General features: G+C 49.1%; 1 long non-coding RNA gene across 1 annotated transcript in view; it reads right to left on the bottom strand.

Annotated features, from left to right (window-relative positions):
- The window catches only part of LOC146816583 (uncharacterized), a 100,921-nt gene that overhangs the window by 7,827 nt on the left and 70,061 nt on the right, over nucleotides 1–23,033 (bottom strand). The window contains exon 2 of the long non-coding RNA XR_014962464.1: nucleotides 5,012–5,224. This is a non-coding gene — a long non-coding RNA (uncharacterized LOC146816583). The remainder of the gene's footprint in view (nucleotides 1–5,011; nucleotides 5,225–23,033) is intronic.

Below are 23,033 nucleotides of genomic sequence, written 5' to 3' on the forward strand. Positions count from 1 at the left end.
AACAATTTATGGATTAAGATACGTAAATCCTCTAGAGCAGCTAACATAGTAGAAACGTTATTTTTCATTTATAACAGACTTTTATTCACACCGAATGTCCTAAGCAAAAGATTTACGAATGTACCAGATACTTGTTGGACATGTTCTTCTCCAAATGCAGATTTATTACATATGTTATTTTTATGCCCAACTGTATATCATTTTTGGGAACAGGTATGGTCCCAAGTTAATTTAATTTTTGGAACCAACTTTTCTTTTTCCATTACCCATGTTTTCCTAGGTAGTCTCTCATCTTGTTGGGAGAAAGTTACACTCAATGTTAAAATTATTGATTTATTGCTTGTGGTTGCTTTTCAGCAAATTACTGTTAATTAGAAAGATTTCTCAAAAATGTCCTACAAAGCATAGTGGTACGCTGGTTGCCATAATCACAGATTAAACACCTCTTTTGTTTATCCTTTACATTTGGCACTGAAACATCTGGATCTGTGGTCTCCTGTTACAATGTACTTAGATGTGTGTGCCAGACATCATTCTCATCTGAAATCATCCCAGCAAGAAGTTCTTAAACCCCCTTGATTCCCTTATACGTTTCTAGCTTATTTGTTATTTCATGGTTTTTTATGCTACTCCACTTACATTGTTTTGTTTTTCGTGTTTGTACTTACCAATCCAATTCATTTGTTCTTCTCCATTGTAATACATTTTATTGTACTGATTTGACCTTAACAATATGAATTATGTATCGACACCTTTATTTTTTACCAATAAAGTTACATTTTTGAACTTAAAAGGAACACAGGCAACTGAGTGTGAAACAATACAAACATGTTGATTGAAAATTAACTCAATAAAATGATTTAGCAACACAAAGGGCCTGATTATGAGTTTAGCGGTACGGCACCGGGTTCGTGCTGTCGCCACACTACCAAACCAGTGGTCAGGCCGTCTGACATATTACGAGTGTTTCTAGCGTCTGGCGGGCTTTTTTTATGCTCCCACGATGGTGCCTCAGAAAATGGACACTGCAATGGGAACTCCAAAAGCAGTTCCTGCACGGCATGGACTGTAGAGTCCATGCCTCAAAGAATCCGGGATGCATGCACATAGGGGCACGTGTTGTGGCTCGCTGCATGAACCCCACTACCTCGAGGGGGCCCTGTAAGGGCACTTTTGTTTCCTGTCTGCCATGGTTTTCATTGTGGATGAACCGCCATGAAAACCGTGGCGAAGAGAAAACTCGAAATACACTTGGTGGGACTGCAACAGTCCTGCCAAGCAAATTGCAGCCTCAGGACCACCGCAACACGGTCAGGAAACATCAGTTCCCTGGCGGCTGTGGTGGGGCAAAGGTGTTCGGAGCACCCTTATAGTAATAGGGCGGTCGGAAGACTGACACTGCCGCGCCCCGCAGGTCTGGTGGCCCGTGGACTGATTGACTCGTTATTGAGCCCCAAGTGTTGAAAATGTCCATCTTTTGCATAGCATACCCCTGGAATTTAGCCTTCTTTTGCTGACACCATTTTTGCTGGACATAGGAATGTGCACAATTTACTCTGACTAACCAGTGGTAAAGTAGAAGTGTATTCGTCTGTAAACATTTTAAATGGGCATACTCCAGACTGGCACCTTTAATTTCCTTGTAAATCCCTAATATATGGATGTATGTCGTTACAACGCACACTTTTACAATGCATGCACTTACAACGCATTTTTTACAACGCAACATCCACTACAACACATTCCATTACATCGCAGGACACTACAACGCATTTGTAAAAACTACTTTTACAACGCATTCCATTACATCGCATACTACCTTTACAACGCATACCATTACAACGCATAATATTACATTGCATTTAAGGTAAGTATTGGATAGTATAGGGGTAAAAATTACTAATATTACTCCAGGGGGTGCAACAGTAGAGTAATGGTTGGATAATATAGGGGTAACAATTACTATTCTTACTCCAGGGGGTGCAACAGTAGGGTAAGTGTTGGATAGTATAGGGGTAAAAATTACTATTCTTACTCCAGGGGGTGCAACAGTAGGGTAAGTGTTGGATAGTATAGGGGTAAAAATGACTATTCTAACTCCAGGGGGTGCAACAGTAGGGCAAGTGTTGGATAGTATAGGGGTAAAAAATACTATTCTAACTCCAGGGGGTGCAACAGTAGGGTAAGTGTTGGATAGTGTAGGGGTTTTAATGTAATATTATGCGTTGTAATGGTATGCGTTGTAAAGGTAGTATGCGATGTAATGGAATGCGTTGTAAAGGTAGTTTTTAAAAATGCGTTGTAGTGTCCTGCGATGTAATGGAATGCGTTGTAGTGGATGTTGCGTTGTAAAAAATGTGTTGTAAGTGTAGTGCGTTGTAAAAGTTGTGTTGTAAATGTTGTATACCCTAATATATGGTACCAACTGTAATCAGGGCCTGTCAATTAAATGCTACAAGTGGGCCTGCAGCACTGATTGTGCCAACCACTTATGTAGCCCCATAAACATATCCCGGGCCTGCCCCTGCAGCATGTGTGTGCAGTTTTAAATTGCCATTGTTACCTGGCAAAACAAATCTTTTTTCCAAGCCTACTCCTTCCTTCTTAACACTTAGAAGTCACTCCTAATGTAGACCCTGTATACTCATAGGGTAGGGGGCATGGTATTTAATAAGTAGGGCAAGTATATTTAATATTTTGCATGTCCTGGCAGTGAAAAACCTCAAAAGCAGTTATTCACTGGGACAATGTCTGGCTCTCCCATATGAAAACACTTGGGACCATATGTAGGTAGCATCACATTTACCGATAAATACCGAATTTTACCGATTCGGTATTTATGAATCGGTAAATGTGATGTAGGTAACAATTCGGTAAATTTTACCGAATCAGAAAAATTCGGTAATTATGAATCGGTATTTACTGATTCGGTAATGAGGCATACCTTCCCATTGATTCCTATGGGCCTGGAGGCCCATAGGAATCAATGGGAAGCCATTCACCATTACCGATTCGGTAAATACCGATTCGGTAATGGGGGGAGCATATTCAAGGGTGGCAGGGTGTCACATTGACATGCTGTTGCACCCCTGAATCTTGCATGTGTGCACATGTGGCGCACATACATGCCCTAAGGGCATGTATGTCTGCCACATGGCACTCTTAAATCTGCAAAATATTACTTTTTGCAAGGTATTCGTTATTTATCACCAACCTGTATTTGGTGGTAAATAACAAATTCTTAATACTAATTTTCACTCTTTAGAGTGCTCCCTACATATGATTTCAGGAATCGGTATTTACCGAATCGGTATTTTACCGATTCGGTAATTTACCGAATCCTGAAATTATGCCTCCTACATCTCAAATAGCTAAATACCGGTCGGTAACGGGATATTTACCGAATTTCGGCCGTTTTTCTTCCTTTAGTAGGATGGATGGAGTAGTAGTGTTCCATTCTTCTTCCTGAGCTTCCTGTGGATGCCTACACAGTCACTGGCAGATGTAGTTCACACCTAGGTCTCCCTCCTTTAACTCTCTATAGAAAACGTGGTCCCAAACACAGTAGGGGGGACAGAACTGGTTTGGAGAGACCACAAAAAAGGGTTTACCAGTTATCATATCTACACCTATGGTAAACACGGAGCTAGGAACAGAAAGGTTCTGCCTTGTTGGAGTTAGGGATAGAGGGGTACTGTGGCATAGTTTACATTAAAACACAACGGAAACGCTGCACATGTGGGTAGGTGTACAGTTGGGCCTCAGGCCCACATAGTAATAAAGGACGGACACAGACACTCTGCAGGGTGGTGTAACAACTGCCCAGGGCATGAGCGCCCGGCCCCTTTTATTGGTAGGGTCACCTGACTGGTGACGCCTGTGGTGGGTGAGTGTGAAGTGTGTATTACATCACTGGTGGAACACTAGAGCGTGCCTAGCTAGACACTACAGGTAAGGTCACCCTCTGAAACATTTACCTAATTAGGAAGGGACTGGTCAGTAGCTTTGCCCACCCAAAGGCTGGAAGCAGGCATGAATGTGGCAGCAGTAGCACCCTCCAAATAACACTCCTCGACATGTGAAGACCAGAAGAATGACTTCCCCTCTCTCTGAAACCTGAAGGAAGACTTGACCTGCTTGCATTGAACCCAGGACCCTAGATGTGGCTCCAAGGATCAGTTGATTGACCTGTTCAAGCTACAGGGACAAGTGTTCAGAAACCTCTGTTACTGCTACTTCTTAGCTGACCAGTTTCAACTGGAACTGCCCTGGACCCTACTAGTGGGCACTGTTGGGGTAAGTCTGAGCCTCCAAGTGGTTTCCTCAGTTCCTAGAACCTTGGCTGGTGTTAGAGTCTACTCCGCGTGTCTCCACAATTGCAGAAGTGGGGCTTGGAACCTTTTGTCCCACTTTTTACCTGAAGAACCGATGGAGACCCAGATCGCCATTGATGCCTCAGCCATCTACCTAAAATCGCTGGTCGGCCTCAACGTTCTGGTTTGTCCCATTGAAGGATATCAGTCTTCCAGAAACGTTTCTAAGTATGAATTTAGAGGGCTTCATTGGGACAACCCGTTGTGTTATGTTTTCACTTTATTACCATTTGAGTATTGCATCAATACTTTATACAATGCCTCTAAGCTGAGCCTGAATGCTTTGTACCATGCTATCAGTGGTTAAGCGTAGGTTAATCTATTGACTTTTGTTGTTCACCCCGACAAGCATTTTGATTGTTATTTGAGGTGAGCCTCACAACTAATACTTTAATTTCTTGTAACAAGCTACCAGTGCAGCGTTATTTATGATGGGTAAGTGGGAAATACTGTGATGTTCATCACTACATTATGATCTTCTGCTTATGATACTACCAACCCCTGTCATTGTATATGTAGGCAGAGACCCAGAGTCCAACGTACTCTAATGCAATGACTTTAAATGCACTGGAGGCCCTGCTGTGATCTGATCCACAGCACAGGCATTGTGTAAGGTAGGTTTAACAACTCCCACTTACCATTCATTGGCTGCCACAAATCTCTAAAAGTTAGTTTTCTCTGCTACAGCATGAGGCACCACCACTTGGCTCTGATCTGCTCGTATATAGTCCCATCCATGGTAGCTTACATGGTAGAGTCATACAGCGGTGTCCTGCAAGACCAGCTTTTTCTGATTCATGACATTGATCATTTTGACAATTCAGTGTCCCCTGTGCAGGCGACCTCAGTCCCTGTAGAAAATGGACATAACCACAACATCATCATACTGCCTCTTCATGGAAGTCTGTAATGGCATCTGCCCAACCACACAAGCACACACAAAAGCTTATTGTTGCCAGGTCACATTTCGTATCAAAGTTTTTTCAACCTGCAGAAAAACAAGTGGGGATTCCTTTCAAGGAGATGAGACCCCCTCAGACTTTCACCAGCGGTCTACATAACCTAATCAATTTTGTTCACTTACACACCAAAGCACCCATACCTAGTGCTAGTGGAACCCCTGGAGTGTATCGCTATAGTGAGACCAGGTTATAGTTTGATGATGCTATTTCTGATCATACTGAGACCCTTTGTGTCAGTGACATCACTGGAGGGATTAGGATCAATCTATTGATCTATCATGGGGACGTATTTCTTTGCATACTAATGAATGAGGCACAGTAAATGGGCTCCTATGACCCGAAACCTGAGCTCATCAAGAAGCAGCGTACTAACAGTGTAGCATCTACTCAAGACAAATTTAGGATGCTGCCCTGGTGAATTTATAAGGAGGGAGTTGAAGTTTGGGTAAACTCAACAGTCTTTATCCCAGATTGGATAAACAAGCATGTAAGTGTGAGGGAGTTGCACTGTATTGCAATAAAGACTGCATATGGTATTGTTTACTGGACTGGGTACATCTGAGAGATTTCTGGGTGTGGCATGAGAGCGCCATTGGTAGTGTATGACTGCTAGTCTATGAGGGGTGTGAAAGTGCTGTTTGAGGTGGGAAACTGCTAGTGTGCTAGGGGCATGGGAGTGCTAACAGCTGGATCTGACTTCATCTCTGTGAGGGGGTGTAAGAGGGCTGTGTGTAGTATGGCTGCTACTCTGCGGGGTTTGAGAGTACTGATGGAAGTGTGGGACTGCTATTTTATGGGAGGTGTGAGAATGCTGTTCAACTGTGAGATGTGGGTGATATTTCTGCTGAGACATTTACTCTGCAAGCGGCATCTGTACCGTAAAGTGTGTGACTAACTGTCTGTGAAAAAGTGAGAGTGTTATCAGTACTGTGAGACTACTAGACTGTGAGTGGTGTGAGGGTCTATTCATTTGGTGATGGCAAAAGGTGCACTGCGTGTGAGTGTGTTGTAGTAAGGGTCTACTAGTCATTATTGTGAGTCAGAGCACTCTTTAGTGTGGATGAAAATTTGTTAGGGGTGGGAGTGCAGTCTTTAATATGTCTGTTACATTGTGAAGGGTGTGCCAGTCCTGTTGTTAGTGTGCGCCTGCAAGAGGTTTGCATGAGTAATTAGTGTGCAATTCTAGGCAACTGGAATTGACACCAGCAGCCAGAGGGCACAAGAGTATACCAAACATAGCAAATACGGCTCACATCCAAGGGAAAAAGAGGAAACATTTGGCATTATCAGGGGCTGCAAAATCCTAGTACCAGCCTTTGCCCTCCTCATGGAAGCTTGACACTTGGTCCAGTAAGATGGCTGTGTTACTAACTTGATTTGGTATCTGCATGCAGGAAGATGAAATCTATTTTTCTTTCAGGGTCTGCACAATTGCTCAAAATTTGTCATGTGCCTTCACAAAATGCAGGCTGCCCGCAATGTCTACCTTACCAATCAGGTAACAAAGACACATTTGTAGGAAAGTACAGTTGTCCCAATCAATCAATCAATCAATCAATCAATCAATCAGAGACATTTATAGAGCGCACTACCTACCCGTAGGGTCTCGAGGCGCTTGGGGGTTTGGGGGGGTGCCGCTACTGCTCGAACAGCCAGGTCTTGAGCTTCTTCCTGAAGGAGAGGTGGTCTTGGGTCAGGCGCAGGTCGGCCGGGAGGGAGTTCCAGGTCTTGGCGGCCAGGTAGGAGAAGGACCTTCCTCCTGTAGTGGCTCTGCGGATGCGTGGGACGGCGGCGAGGGCGTGGCTGGCGGATCGGAGGTGGCGTTTGGGGGCGTAGAAGTTGATTCGGTTGTTGAGGTAGCTCGGGCCTTGGTCGTGGAGAGCTTTGTGTGCGTGGGTAAGGAGGCGGAAGGTGATTCTCTTGTTGACCGGGAGCCAGTGCAGGTCTCTTAGGTGTCCGGAGATGTGGCTGTGTCGTGGGATGTCGAGGATGAGTCTGGCTGAGGCGTTCTGGATGCGCTGGAGTCTCTTCTGGATCTTGGCGGTGGTTCCGGCGTAGAGTGCGTTGCCGTAGTCCAGTCGGCTGGTGACGAGGGCCTGGGTGACGGTCTTCCTGGTCTCTGTGGGGATCCACCAGAAGATCTTCCGAAGCATGCGCAGGATGTTGAAGCACGACGAGGAGACGGCGTTGACTTGCCTGGTCATGGAGAGGGAGGAGTCCAAGATGAAACCCAGGTTGCGTGCGTGGTCCGTCGGTTTGGGTGCGGTGCCCAGGGCGGGGGGCCACCAGGAGTCGTCCCAGGCGGAGGGCGAGGAGCCCAGGATGAGGACCTCCGTCTTATCTGTGTTCAGCTTCAGGCGGCTCGTCGTCATCCACTCGGCTACCTCTCTCATCCCTTCATGCAGGTTGGCTCTGGCGGCGGCGGGGTCGTTGGTCAGGGAGAGGATCAGCTGGGTGTCGTCGGTGTAGGAGATTATGTTGAAGTTGTGTTGGCGTGCGATGGCCGCGAGGGGGCTCATGTAGACGTTGAAGAGAGTCGGGCTCAGTGAGGATCCTTGAGGGACGCCGCAGATGACTTTGGTGGCCTCTGACTTGTACGCTGGTAGGCGGACTCTTTGTGTTCTTCCGTCGAGAAAGGAGACGATCCATTCCAGCGCCTTCTCCTGGATTCCGACGTTGCTGAGGCGCTGCACTAGGGTGCGGTGGCAGACCGCGTCGAAAGCCGCGGAGAGGTCTAGGAGGATGAGGGCCGCTGTTTCCCCGTTGTCCATCAGGGTTCGGATGTCGTCAGTGGCGGCGATGAGGGCGGTCTCGGTGCTGTGGTTGGCACGGAATCCGGACTGCGATGGGTCGAGGGATCCATTCGTCTCGAGGAAGGTGGCCAGCTGTTTGTTGACGGTCTTCTCGATGACTTTGGCTGGAAACGGGAGTAGAGAGATGGGGCGGTAATTCTTGAGTTCGGTGGGGTCTGCTGTAGGTTTCTTCAGTAGAGCGCTGAGTTCGGCGTGCTTCCAGCTCTCGGGGAAGGTGGCGGTGTCGAATGAGGTGTTGATGATGTCCCGCAGGTGGGGTGCGATGACTGCGTCGGCTTTGTTGAAGACGTGGTGAGGGCAGGGGTCGGTCGGAGATCCGGAGTGGATGGAGTTCATCGTGTGGACGGTTTCTTCGGTGTTGATCGGGGTCCAGGCGCGGAGGGTGGTGGTGGGTGGCGATGCTGCGGTCGTGGCGTGCGTCGGTTGAGTGCTGAAGCTGTAGTGTATGTCCGCGATCTTGTTGTGGAAGTAGGAGGCGAGGGAGTTGCAGAGGTCTTGCGAAGGGGTGATGTCGTTGTTTCCGGCGTTGGGGTTGGAGAGCTCTTTCACGATGTTGAAGAGTTCCTTGCAGTTGTGTGCGTTGTTGTCCAGTCGGTTTTTGAAAGCCGTTTTCTTGGCGATGCGGATCAGTTGGTGGTGTTTCCGGGTGGCGAGCTTGAGGGTGGTCCTGTTGTCCGGCGTGGGTTCCCTTCTCCAGGCTTTCTCGAGGGCTCGGCAGTTCTTCTTGGAGCTCTTGAGTTCGTCGGTGAACCATGGGGCTCTCTTGCTGCCGGGTCTGCTGGGCGGGGTCCTCAGTGGGGCGAGTTCGTCCGCGCAGTTGCTGATGCACTTCGTGAGGTTGTCGGCGGCCTGGCTGGGGTTCGCTGAGCTGGCCGGAGGGTGCTGGCTCAGGGAGGCGGCGAGCTGGTCGGCTGTGATCTTGTTCCAGCTTCTTCGGGCAACCTGTTGCTGGTGGTGGTGGGTCATCGTTCTTCTGAAGGTGAAGTGGATGCATCTGTGATCTGTCCAGTGGAGTTCTGTGGCGTGGCTGAAGGCGATGTCTTTGCTGGATGAGAAGATGGCGTCGAGTGTGTGTCCGGCGAGGTGGGTGGGGGTGGACACCAGCTGCTTGAGTCCAAGGTTGGCGAGGTTGTCGAGCAGGGTGCTGGTGTTGCAGTCGTTGTTGTTCTCCAGGTGGAAGTTGAAGTCCCCCAGGAGGATGTAGTCAGCGGAGGGGAGGGCGTGCGGGTTGACGAAGTCGGCGATGTCCTCGCTGAATTGAGTGCGTGGTCCCGGAGGTCGGTAGATCAGGGTGCCTCTGAGGGTGGTCTTCGGGTCGGTGTGGATCTGGAAGTGCAGGTGTTCGGCGGAGGGTGGGGTGTTGTCGGTGCTGGTCGTGATGCGGATGGTGTTCTTGTGGATGATGGCGATGCCTCCTCCCACCTGGTTGGCGTTGCGGTCCTTCCGGGTGATCTTGTATCCTTCTGGGATGGCGATGGCGATGTCGGGCGCTGAGGAGGCGTTCATCCAGGTCTCCGTGATGAAGGCAACGTCAGGGGCTGTGGTGTCGAGGAGGTTCCAGAGTTCGATGGTGTGTCTGTGGACGGAGCGGGTGTTGAGCAGGATGCACTTGAGGTGGTTGCTGCTGGTGCGAGGCATGGCAGGTGCTGGTGTCGGGCAGGTCCGGATGCAGGAGAACTTGCAGGTGTTGCAGCTGAAGGGTCCGTGGACGCGTCGTGGGGTGGCTCTGCAGCATCCTGGGACTCGGCCGGTGTTGAGTGCGATGAGGGTGGCGGCGGTGTACGTCAGGCGGGTCGGTCGGGGTCCTCGAGGGCCAGGGGTCCTGGCACTGGGCGCGGGCCAGGCGCGGACGGGCGTAGACGGGCTTACCTTTGGCGCGCCTTCGGCGCACAATCGGCGCACCCGCTGCGCGTGACCGCTGCGCGTTCGCACGGTCGCCATATAAGGTGAAGTGCGCGGGTGGGCGGAGCAGCTGGGAGGCGGGAGCGGGGAGGGTACAGAAGAGAAAAAGGGGCGGGGTAATCGGCGGTGGCGGGAAGCGGGGAGGGAGAGCGGAGGGCGGCGAGGTAGGCGGGCAAACAGGAAGGAAAACGCTAACACGGGCACAAAATTACAATGAAACAAAAGTTCAGGCAGCCGGCAGGCGAGCACAGACCACGCCGCTCGGAGGAGGGGGCGTGGTCAGCGGCAGCGAGGCAGGCAGCGAGGCAGTGGGCAAGGCAATGGGGCACACGCAGCAGCTGGTGGCCGTGCGGCGCGGGGGTGTCCCACCAAAAGAATTAGTGGCCATGCCAAGCCACTGTGTGGACATGGGGGCTGAGTGAGTCCTCCAGTGGTTCCACATTTAATGAGAAACTCTTGCAAACAGCTGGATATCTTGACGGACATTTTGTGAGCAGACCATATAAATAAGGCCAGGCCCTAAACCACCCTCCTGGTGATTAGGAATCTTACAAAGGGAGGGATCCAGTCAGAGAGGCTCTTGTTTGGATTTGCACTAGTAGATTACACACGAGGAGAAGCAGAGGAGTCGTTGATGATTGGAAATAGTAGATTATCTTCTTCTAAATTTAGAGAAGAGAAAGATGAAACTCGAATAGTAAAGTAGAATACTAAAAGATCTTATACTGGAAAGTTTAAAGGACAAATGTGATGGTGATAATGCAAATTACAATTATGGGAAAGCTAATTAACAAATTAGGAATGTACTTGATATTATTTTTATGTTGCTAAGTGTAGGTCTTTAAAACTTGCATGACAAATACATTGTCATGAGTTTCTTTCCCTGTAATTTGAAACTGCTGGTCATGGCTGGCCTCTGTATTTTTCCTCAGCTAATAAGATGTAACTTTTCAAGGGCAAAGGCTGTAGCCCAGTGTTTCCCAAACTGGGGTCCGAGGACCCCCAGGGGTCGGTGGCTCATTCCCAGGGGGTCCGCAGGCAGCAGTTTTAAAAGCACTGCAAAGTTCCTTGTAAAATTAGCAGTTTTCCAGCAACTATGAAAGTGTCAAGCAAATGCCAGTGATTAATGTACCTGCTGGAGAGAGATGAGAGTTTTGTCCAGTGGCAGCTTTGACTTATCTAATGTGACACAGAGGGTTAATATGCCTACTGCAAAGAACGTGTACAATGCATTTTAAAAAACAGTATTTTTTGTGCATAGGTCAGTGGGTTACTGATTTTTGTCACAGAGATTCTTTTGTCACTGTGCAATTCATAAGGGACAATCGTAATCTAGCAATGTCCTATAAGCTGTCATCAAAGAACTGCTTGCAAACTGCATGGTAAAAGTTAGCAACATATGTTTATTCCCAGTCTATCATTATCCTGATGCTGCTATGTTCCCACTTCCTGCACATGAACAATTTTGTAATGCCGTTTTGTCACTTCTATGTGGGCTGCCTAATGCAGCACACATGAAAATTACAAAATGTCATTTTTAATAAAGATTGTTTATGTGCAGGAAGGACCACCTTCCTGACCATAAACTATCAAAGGTGTTTTGTTTTTTCCATTGGAAAAAAGCAAAAATGAGGCGAAATAAGGCATTTCTGCTCATTTCGCCAAGTTCAGACCAGGTTTTTCATGGTCTTAATTTTGGTGCTGTCTCCTATTTAAGCTGACCTTGTAAATAGAGGGCAGCGTCAAAATCAATGGGTGTTGGAGTGAAACGCCCACTGCGACTCCCACTGCCCACCTTTTTCACGCTAAGCATTGCGTGAAAGGGGGCCTTATTTACAAGGCAGCGTTAAGCCACAATAAGTGGCTTAACGCTGCCTTGTAAATAAGGCGAAACCCTTATTGCCACAGGAACATCGCAAAAAATGACGTTCCCATGGCGATAGGGACTTGTAAATATGCCCCTAAAATCCCTAGTAATTCGAGTACTTGTTTTGTGTGCACACGTGTTTATTTTTTTCGAATTACTGTTTTAATGTTTGAAATGTCAATCCTACAAATTGCTTGGGGGTCCCCGGCTTCCAGTGGTGACTCAATGGGGGTCCTCAGGAATCAAAAGTTTGGGAACCACTGCTGTAGCCTGTTGGCAGAAGTGAATATTTTCATTGTCTATTATGCGAAGCTTCCTTCAGTATGATACATGCAGGAAGAATGGTGCAGAAAGAAGATTTGCAAAAGCATGAATTAATGCAAAGTGTTTTAAAGTCATTCTTCTACTGTTTGGGCAAAGATTACCAAAAAAATTGTATGCTTGCGCAGAAATTCATTGTGTATTTTAAACATACACGTCTCCTGAAATAAAGGAAGAGTAATTATTTTGAAGCAATGTCTGTTTTCCTAAATCTGTGCCACTCGCGGGTATGTGGTCACACTGGACTCGGTCAAAGTCACAAGTTCAGGCCAGCTGCAAAGGAACTTGAGATGGACACAGGAGGTTTTACCTTCTCAAAGGCCAAGTCCATGCAAGGAGCCGCAATAGGAGCTTCACATTGGTGAGGACAATGAGGAGGTTGTTGCCGACACAAGGAACAGTTGACGCTGGAGCATTGCTTTGGCAGGAGATGTGAGCAGTTGCTATTCGTGGGAAGAGCAGTTCACTATCAGACTTTTTGCATTGGCGGTAGAGGTGACCATTTCTGAAGCGAGGAGCCCGCTTGCGAAGAGTTCCAAACTTCTGGATTTGCACCTCTAACTTGGTTTATGGGCAGGAGAAGTACACTCTGATGCCTTCCAAGGGTCCAGGACTTGGGGTACAATTCTTGGGGATCAGGACACACTCCAGCAGAAGCCAGCAGCAGGGCTCAGGCAAGTCCAGGCCAGTCCTGTTGAAGCTGGTCAGCGTAGCTGTTTTAGGGAAGGCCTCTGGATGCTTTTTGTGGCATGTAGCCTGAGCAGGAAGTAAACCACTAACCCTAGGAATCACTTCTGGAGATTCTGAGGTCAAGTAAAATAGGTCCAGTTTTCTTTCTTTTGATAGTAGGGCAGTCCTTGCACTCAATCTTTCAGAGGTCCAGGAGTGTTCTAGTGGGAGGTGCTGGAGATACCACAATTATACCTTGTGCCAGGGTTTGTGCCAAGGGGAATCCCTGACCAACTCCCAAACTAGTTCTGAACAGTTCTTCCCTTTCCCCTGGGTTCATCTCCAATCTGTCTAGGGGGAAAAAAGCAAGGGCAGACCTGCTGTCAGGTTCCTTTTTTTGTGCTGTAGGCAGGGTCTTTTGCAGTGCGATTATGGCAGGACACTGCTCCCCCGTAGCTCCTTATTCCCCCATGTCTGGAAGGAATGCAACCACAGGAGAGCCTTTCACAGTCATATGAACACTGAACGCTGGCAGAAATGCACATTTGGTTTAGGTAGAAAAATGCCAACTTTCTAAAAGTGGAATTTTCGGAATAGTAACCTAAAATCCAACCTTTCAATTAAAAAGGATTTTAAATTACTATTCAAATTAGAGGAAGATATATATTTCAATCTGTTCCCAAACTGAAGTTATCACTTATTAAGTGTAATAAGGTAACCAAGTGTTGGTATATGGGAAAGATAGCCTTACAAAAGTGAAAAACAACTTTAGTGGCTAAACACTGCCAGGACATGTAAAACCTATGTACACATGTCATACTTTTTAAAATACAATGCCCTTTGCACCTTTAGGGCCTGCCTTAGGGGTGACTTACATGCTCAAAAAGGAAGGCTTAGGCCTGGGATACGTTTTTTTTTGCCAGGTCAATATGGCAGTTTAAACTTGCACTATAGGCTGCAGTAGAATGCCTGAGCCTTTTATCACAAGCACCTTTAGTTGGTGTCACCATGAGTTCTGCAGCCCACTAGTAGCATAACATTTACAGGTCCTGTGTGCCTCTAGTACCATATCCTAGGGACATATAAGTAAAATGAATGCACCAATCATGTAGGCCAATTTTACCATGTTTAGAAAGGAGAGTGCAAGCACGTTGTCACTAGTTAGCAGGAGTAAAGTGCAGAGAGGCCTAAAATCCAACAAAAACAGGCCTTCAGTGCTCTTCAGAGCGTTGAGGCAGCCCTCTCCAGCAATCTAGATTCTTCTTTCATGCAGCATGAGAGCAGTGTCTTGATTAAATAAGGAACCGTGTGACCTCGTGCTCGAGGAGTCTGGAGCCCGGGCCGGAGAACACAGAGGACGTGCTGCAGGCTGAGAAGGTAAGTGAAACCTTCCTACAAACAATTATCCTGATCTGGACACTCTAAACCTCGATACGACAAAACCTTGCTGTATCAGTGCTGCCAGGGTGGGCTTTGGATGTATAGTTCAGCGGTATTCGTGGAATTGACATTTCTGAAGTGTGTGTAGTTGCTGACACACAACTTTTTTAAAGTAGCTCTTTCCTATGGCCTTGTAAAACTGCATGCACTACACATTGGCGACCCAACCCATATTGACAGCTTTATCCATTGTGGCCAAGAAAAGTAAACAAGCTTAGTTAAAAACGTTTCAGACAAACTCTGAGTTTAAATCAGTACACAGGGACATGAGATGCTGAACTCTAACTCCTATTCATTATGAGAACATCTGCGCACCTGTATGGCTATGCCTCTTTCCATTAAATTAACAATAAAGCTGAACATAAGAGCCAAATATCATTAGAGCACCAGCATGAAATAAATTATTATACAAATGGTCAAGTCAAAGTGCAAGTTCCCCTGTAGATAGTCTGAATTTGACAGAATTGAGATATAGCAAATCTACACATAATTAATACCTACTTTGAGAATGTAAAGTAATGTGACTCCAAGGTCATTGAGATGGCAAAAACCTGAAAACTACTTACATGGATATAAGCGGGTTTCCTTAGGGCTTCAATTATCTTTACTCATCTCGTACATAGTATTAATATTTAACTTTAATTTTAATTTCTGTGCATTCACAAGCCAGACAAGAGTACAGTTCCTCATAACATGAACAATGCATCCCGTCTTTCTAAACTGAAGTGTTCTCAGGCTAAACCCCATGATTATCATCTCTCAACACCCAAAATCATAAATTATATGGCAAGATCAGAGACTCATATTGTGCTTAGCTGTTCTTGCTTTATTTGTATAGCAGTCAAGAGAGAAACAATGTATTCTACTCCCTTCCCCTCCTGTGCTCCTAACAGTGTTTGTTTGTAAAGTTCTCCTCTAAATGTCACCAGGACATTTGTGAAGTCTCCATACTTTTGTGCCAGGTGTCTTTGTGTCCCACTGCATTGCTCGCTACTAATGAGATAATTATTGTGTATCAAAAAGTCTGTCATTATCATCCATAGCATGTATACATACAGTGTTTGAAGAGAATTGACTCACCTGAAAAGCACCTGTTGTGCAATTTATGTACAACCTGTCACTTTAATTGTCATTTCACATCACCAATGTTTCAAGGTGTAAGTGTCGAATTATCATACCCTCAAGGTACGAGTGAGTGTGGTTGAAGGTATACAATAGTCACTGCTATCAGGAGTTGTTGGAGGTTGCATTCTGTTCTAGCACAGATCAGGGTACATTTGGTAAGTTGGTAACTTATGCCTATTTGTATAGTGCGCAAGTCACCTTGGAGGATATCCTGGCGCTGAAGCAGGAGCTGTATGTGCCAGACCACAGTTACGACTAGATGAATAGTCACAGAGTCTTCAGTTTCTAGTGGAATTCAAGATCAGAGGGGGAGGCTCTGAAGTGCATGGGCAGGTCGCTCTAGGCCTTAGGAGCGAGGTAGAAGAAGGCACAACTGCCGAATCTGATTATGTGTGCAAATAGGATTCTGACTGAGAGGAGGTCTTGGATAGGTTTGTGGAAGTTCATGCAGTTAGTGAAGTACGTGGGGCCAATGTTGTGAAAAGTTTTGTATGTGTGCGTGTGGAATTTGAACAGTGCTCATTTGTAGATTGGGATTTTCAGGTCCGACAGAAAGCTAGCCGGACTTCCTTACTCTGTAGAATGTATTTGTATGTGTTGGACTTGGCCCTTCTGGCAAGTTCAGCCCTAAAACTTTTTGCATTTATCCTAGCCTTTTTCCTAGGTTGTATTAGTGGTTTTAGGCCTCTAGGCGCTTTTACACTGTGTCCCAGTGGAAAGTGCGTGCGCTCTGTGTATGTTTTAGTGAGACTGACCTGCCCTCCCATAGGAATGCATGGGGGATCTGAGTGACCGTGTTAAGTCCTGATGTGAGAGGAGTGCAGGGTCGAGTTTGGTATGTGCGAACCCATGAGATTGAATGCTGCACAATGATGTGTGCGGCGTTACTGTGTCTAGTGTAGAAGTGCCACTTCTAGAAGCTGGCATGTCTGTGTAATAAATGTGAAGTGACTGTCTGGCTTGTGATTGGCCGGTGTGCCTGGCTCCAGGGGTCAGGATGGGTCTGCCCCGGTGGTGAATGGAGAGATCTGCATTTTGATGGCAGGGAGGAGTACACCTGGGACCTGAATAGGGCTGGGCTTTCCCTCCACAATGCTGGCTCCACCCCATGTGGTGTGTCTGATGTCCCTGGCCTGTCCTGTGAATAGGGAGAGGGGCTGAGCAAAACAAAGTGCTCAGGAACCAGTTGCATCTGGTTTGCCCCTTCCCCTTTGGAGACAAAGGATTTTGTGTATAAAAGAGGGGCTGTGACCCCATGAAAATGTTCTTGTTCTTGGACTCGAATCTGCCATGGGCGTGCTGCTGCTGGGGCCCAGGGGAAGGCTTGCCTCCATGGGCCCAGCCCAGCCCCAGATGCCTGATGGACTTTTGGGACCTTTTTGCTGTTTCCTTGATCTATCAAGGACTTCGTGCTGTACTTCTAGCGCCTGGTGAGCGCTTTATTGCTCCTTCATGCTTCTAGCGCCCTGGGAGCGCTATATCACTTTATTTGGAACCGGAGGAGCGCTGGAGCTCCGCAGCGATGCGCTGCCGTCTGTGTAGAGGGAATCCCCATCGTAGGAATTCCCCCGTGATGTCAGCCGAAGCGGGTGCCCACCCCGCTTTATACTTTTAATTGGGAGGGAGCTTACCCCTCATTTTGCCCTGAGTCAAAATTGCCGCCGCTGCCCAGCCGCGGCCGCCGCGGAAGTCAGGCAAGTCTGCCTGTGACGTGGGCGGGGTCTGCTGCTGGAACGGAAGCGGCGCGAGAGTTGCGGTGCTCCCATGAGCTGGGGGGAGCCCCGGAAGAGGAATCTGCCCGGACCCTTATGGGCTCCATATCCAAAGTCCCGGTACCGGGACGGGGGACCGGGTGAAGCATGGCCCGGGTGAGGAGCGGTGCAGCGGATCACCCGCGGGGCTCTCAGGAGCAAGAGAGCCCCGCCCGCTGCCACCGCCGAGAGAGGACTGCTGCCGACACCAACGAAGAGGCCAGGTGAGTGGGGCTCGCAGTGGATGGTGCCTGGCAGAGGCACCCGGTCACAGCGGCCCCGTTTGTGCAGCGGGCCGCTCCAACGTGGCGATACTTGTTTTAAAGGCCCCCCCCCCGGTGGGGGGGTCCCGAGGTCCCGTGCCGCCCCTGTTGGGCATTTCTTTCCAGCTGCCCCACTTTGCAGGGGTCAGCTGCAACGATAGGACATGTTGATTTTCAGAGCCAGATGGCTCCAACGCTTGTGGTGTTTTACTTCTAGAGCCGTGCGTGGCTCCAACGTGGGCATAGTGATTTTCAGAGCCTACATGGCTCCAACGAAGGGCGCAAATTTGTTTTAAGGGCCATTGAGAGCACATGCCTCATTTGAATATTCCCAGCTGCCCAGCAAGTAGTGGGCAGCTGCATCGTTTAGGGTATTCTTTCTTTGGGGGACATGTGTTTTAAGTTAGGAGTGAGACGCACTCCTTCGCCCCCATCTTTTCCTGCACAGCTGCCCAGCAAGTAGTGGGCAGCTGCTACGTATAGGTTCTGGCGCAACCTGGACCCTAATGTGATTTAGGTGCTATTGTGATTGATATACTAATGCTTTGGGTGTTAGGAAATGTACCATGTGTAGTATGTTTTGCGCACCCTGTGTTTTATACCTCTAGATATGATTTCTGCATAGGGGGTTGTTTTACCTGTTTAGGTTTATGTTAGGGAGATTATACTTCCCTGTGTGATGTACGCCCCTAGTGTAATTATACTTAGGAGGTAGGGTCTAATGCGTTAGACTTGTGAGAGATTGCATAATATGTTTATGCCCCTGTGATGTATACAGGATAGGTTTTATACCTGATTCTATTGTGATAATGCTGAGGTCATTATTGCGCCAGTAGTTACTGGTTGTGCTCTACAGTTATAATTTGTGTTACAGTTGGTATATGTTCTACATTTACAATTGGTGATTTGTGCTAATTCTGACAGTGGTCCATGTGGCCCTGTCTTGTGTAAATAGTCACCTGTAAAATTCTGCCCAGTGCCAGGTGGCACAGTTTAAATTATGTGATTATCATCTAATGTGTTTATTATAATACAAAGGCTATTTTTTATATATAACGTTGTGTGGAGTTTCTTTCGTGGTGGACCTAGGGTGTTGTTGCTGTGTGCGTGCAAACGCTTTACACATTGCCTCCGGGATAAGCCTGACTGCTCGTGCCAAGCTACCAAGGGGGTGAGCACGGGTTATCTTTGGCGTGTAACTCCCCTGCCCTGACTTAGAGTGCTGGTCTCTGCCTGGCTTTGGCGCAAGCCTTAGCCAACCAGAGATCCCATTTCTAACATTATGGTGCCGATTACGATCCTGGAAAAAAATTCCCCGTACGACTCGTATCCGGTCTTTTTACCGTACGAATCGTACAAGTGCCGTACAAACTGCCAACTACGATTCGCATGGGAAAAAGTCCATACGAATCGCATTGGGAATAATTCCCCACACGTCCTCGGGTCGGAAAATGTGTCCGACACGTCCCCGGACGATTTACCGTACAAATGTGAAAAGTGAAGTCCGACCGCGCAAGTACAATCCATCCCGTGCGTCTGATGTTACAACCGGATGGAAAAAACACCGTCCGCACCGAACTCCTATAGCAACCATGGAGACATGTTCCCGCATACGCGCTCAAAACCCCCCCCATCCCCCGTATGTACGCGCCCAACCACCCCCCCAGCCCTCGTATGTACAAGTCGAACCCCACCCGAGTATGTACACCCGTGTACGTACGAGTCGAATCCCCACCCGTGTATGCACACCCGTGTACGTACGAGTCGAACCCCCACCCGTGTATGCACACCCGTGTACGTACGAGTCGAACCCCCACCCGTGTATGTACACCCGTGTACGTACGAGTCGAACCCCCACCCGTGTATGTACACCCGTGTATGTACGAGTCGAACCCCCACCCGTGTATGTACACCTGTGTACATACAAGTCGAACTCCCGCCCGTGTATGTACACCCGTGTACGTACGAGTCGAACCCCCACCCGTGTATGTACACCCCCGTACGTACGGCCCGTACCCCCACCCGTGTATGTACACCCGTGTACGTATGAGTCGAACCCCCACCCGTGTATGTATACCCCCGTACGTATGGCCCGTACCCCCACCCGCGTATGTATGGAGCGTACCCCCCCAACAGTGTATGTACGGCCCGTACCCACACCCGAGTATGTATGGCCGAGTATGTATGGAGCGTACCCCACCCCAACCGTGTATGTACGGCCCGTACCCACACCCGCGTATGTATGGAGCGTACCCCACCCCAAAAGTGTATGTACGGACCGTACCCTCACCTGCGTATGTATGGAGCATACCCCCACCCCAACAGTCTAAGTACGGAGCGCACCCCAGGCCCCAACACCAGCACCCTCACCCAACATCGCGCATGTACGAGTCGTACCAAGCCAGAGACAAGGACAGCACTGTACAACAAAATGGCCAATGTACACACCGTACAGACGCTAAAAACACACGTACACAACCAGGACAAAGCAAAACAACACAAGAAGACTCCATTCGAATCGCACGAAGCCACAAAACATGTCCAACAAGCACAAATACAATACATTCACTGACCTGCAACTGCCAAACTCCCAAACAGAGGCCCAAAACACAACCACTCCTTATAACACACCCACCCAAAGTTCAAACACAGCCACACCCACCAATGGACCAATAAAAAGGCCCAACACACACAAACCATGATCCTTTGCAACAGACCCACTGCTGCCAGACCACACAGAGAAACAACTGCACCATACTACAACCTCCACTACACCTTACACCTGCACACCTTCACACAACCACCTTCACAAACACCCCCTCATCACATTCACACACACACCTGCACAACCACACCCACACACCCACAACCATCCACACCCACACCCCCCACAACCATCCACACCCACACCCCCACAACCATCCACACCCACACCCCTCACCATGCCCACTAACAAGAATCCAAAGTTCACTAGCCAAGAGTTGGAGGTCCTTGTCGACGAAATCCTCAGAGTCGAGCCACACCTCTTTGGAACATTGGTCAGACAGACCAGCATTTCCGAAAAAACAGCCATGTGGCAGACGATTGTCGATGCTGTGAATGCTGTTGCGTCCACCAGAAGGACCAGGCATGAATGCCAAGCCAGGTGATACGATCTGCGGAGGACGGTCTGCCGCAAAATGACCGACGACCACAACCAGGCCAACATCACTGGAGGAGGGCCGCCACGCAGACGCGTACAATACCATCCCTGGGAGGAGAAGGTGATGGCCATACTGCCGGTGGTGGCAGTGGACGGAGTAGAAGGACTCCGAGAGCCTGGTGATTACACAAACAACTCACCTCACATGTGGGGAACGTCATCCACAACCAAACTCACAATCATGCACGCAACCACCCCAAGCTATCGCATGACTCAACCACACTCCATAAACACGCACATGCCACTAGCGCCACCATGCCCCATGCACCCAGCTGGACAATGCCAAGTCACAGGCCACAGAAAACACCAACACAAGACACGGTAACCCGGATGGCGGGAGTGTGGGCCTCAAAAATCACATAGTGCAACTCAGAAGCAGACAACAATGCCCTCTGCCCATATGGCCTAGGTCACAGCCAGACAAACAGTGTGTCCCCACACAGGAAAGACTTGCCTGCAAATGGCGGATGCCTTGCATGAAGACATGGGGGTGAAGGCACATTTTTGCACATGACAGCAGCCAATGAACAGCCAACACTGTGAAAGAGTGGAAGCACACACCACCACAGCAGCAGCGCAGACACAGACACTACACCCAATGGGTGCCTGGAGATCAGAAACAAACTCACATGAACAAGACAAGGGCCATTCAAAGATCTGCAAAAAGTGTGTGCCTAGGAAGCTGGGCTGAGGTGACAGAGGGTGACACACAGAGGGAGGGAGAGGGGGAGAGAGAGGGAGGGAGACACAGGGAGACGGACAGAGGGAGGAGGCTGACACAGGGAGGGAGGGAGAGGGGGACAGAGAGGGAGTGAGAAAGAGATACACAGGGAGACCAATTCAGCCTTGGGTGGTGTGGGAATGTCTGCTCGTCAGCAGGTGGACTTCGTGCATGTAGACAAGGGTGGCCAGTGCCTGAATCCCCCTCTCTTCTCCATGGCAAAACACTGGGCCATGTCTCAACCTGTGCACGAGCACAACGACAGCTACCTGCATTATATAAGTGTGTGGAACAACTCCATGTGCCCACGTACAGAGCAACATGGAAGGCGCCAATGCATGGCTCGCCACACCTGCTCACTCCCCTGCTGACTGCAGTCACAATTGACGCAGCAAGTAAGACTGTGTCACACATAGGTAAAGTCTCAAAAGCTGTGGCCAAGGGACATACCCATGCACAAGTGCACTGTGAGTGGAATGCAAGACATATCCAAATACCCAGAGGAAATGTGCCAACTTTGAAACTAATGAGACATGGATGTTGCATGGAACAAAAATAACATTGTCTCTCACACACACAGGTCAACGTCGTGGATCAGCCCCCAACACTGGGGGGGAAGACTCACAGGACCCGGCTCTGCGGGATGACGATCCCACCGGCAGCGACGACTCTCACCACTCCGTGGACGACCCCGACCAACCTGGCCCCTCTGGTGTCCAACCACCTGCAGCACCTGCGTCAGGTACAACTGGGCCAACCACCACCCCCACTCCTGCCGCATCCTAGGAGACACCCAGGATCCCTGCCCCACCACCACAACGCAGCCAGGCTGACCAGGAGGAACACGGTGTACCGGGCACCCAGGAGGAGGCAGGCGACAACGCAAATGCCACCCCTCAGGGGTCCCGGAGACCCGATGTGCCCACAAGGGCAGGCCAGGTGCAAGTGGGCAGGGGTGGTGGGAGTGGAGGACGGCGGAGGCGCGAGCCTGACCAGTTGGCTGCGGAACCGGTATATTCCCATGTAAGAAACATCCTGGACACATACCGGCAGGACACCACGGGCATGAGCCAGGTTGTGTCCACCCTCAACGAGATGAAGGGGACCCTCGAGGAGATCAAGACCCAGCAGGCCCAGCAACATGCGGAGCAACATGCCTGTCAACTGCGACACCAAGGGCAGATGGAGGACAGACAGGCTGAGCTTGTGACGGTGCTCACGGGAATTAACCGTTCACTCCGTCGGATAGCCGACAACATGGGCAACCCTCCCTGTGCCACCAGGCGAAGAACATCACCACCCACAGGGAGGGATCAGGAGGAGGAGGATACATCCGGCGGAGAATCCCAAACATCGTCACGGCCTGCTTCTGAGGGTTCCCGCAGGAGGGCGGGTCGTCCACGGGAAAGACCGTGAGGGTCGGCGCAACAGCACCATCTCCCAGGACACCTGGCCTGGCACCTGGCCCACTGGACCAACAGCAGCACATCAGCAAATGACATTCTCTGCCACATGGACTTGCTGGTCACTGTCTGACCAATGTTGACAAAGACTGTGGCATGGACTCTGATGATTTCCAATGGCAAGGACACCAACTCCCCCAGTGAACTTTGGATTCCACACA

Source organism: Triturus cristatus, chromosome 6 (assembly GCF_964204655.1).
Source record: "Triturus cristatus chromosome 6, aTriCri1.1, whole genome shotgun sequence".
In the NCBI taxonomy this organism is placed as follows: Eukaryota; Metazoa; Chordata; class Amphibia; order Caudata; family Salamandridae; genus Triturus; species Triturus cristatus.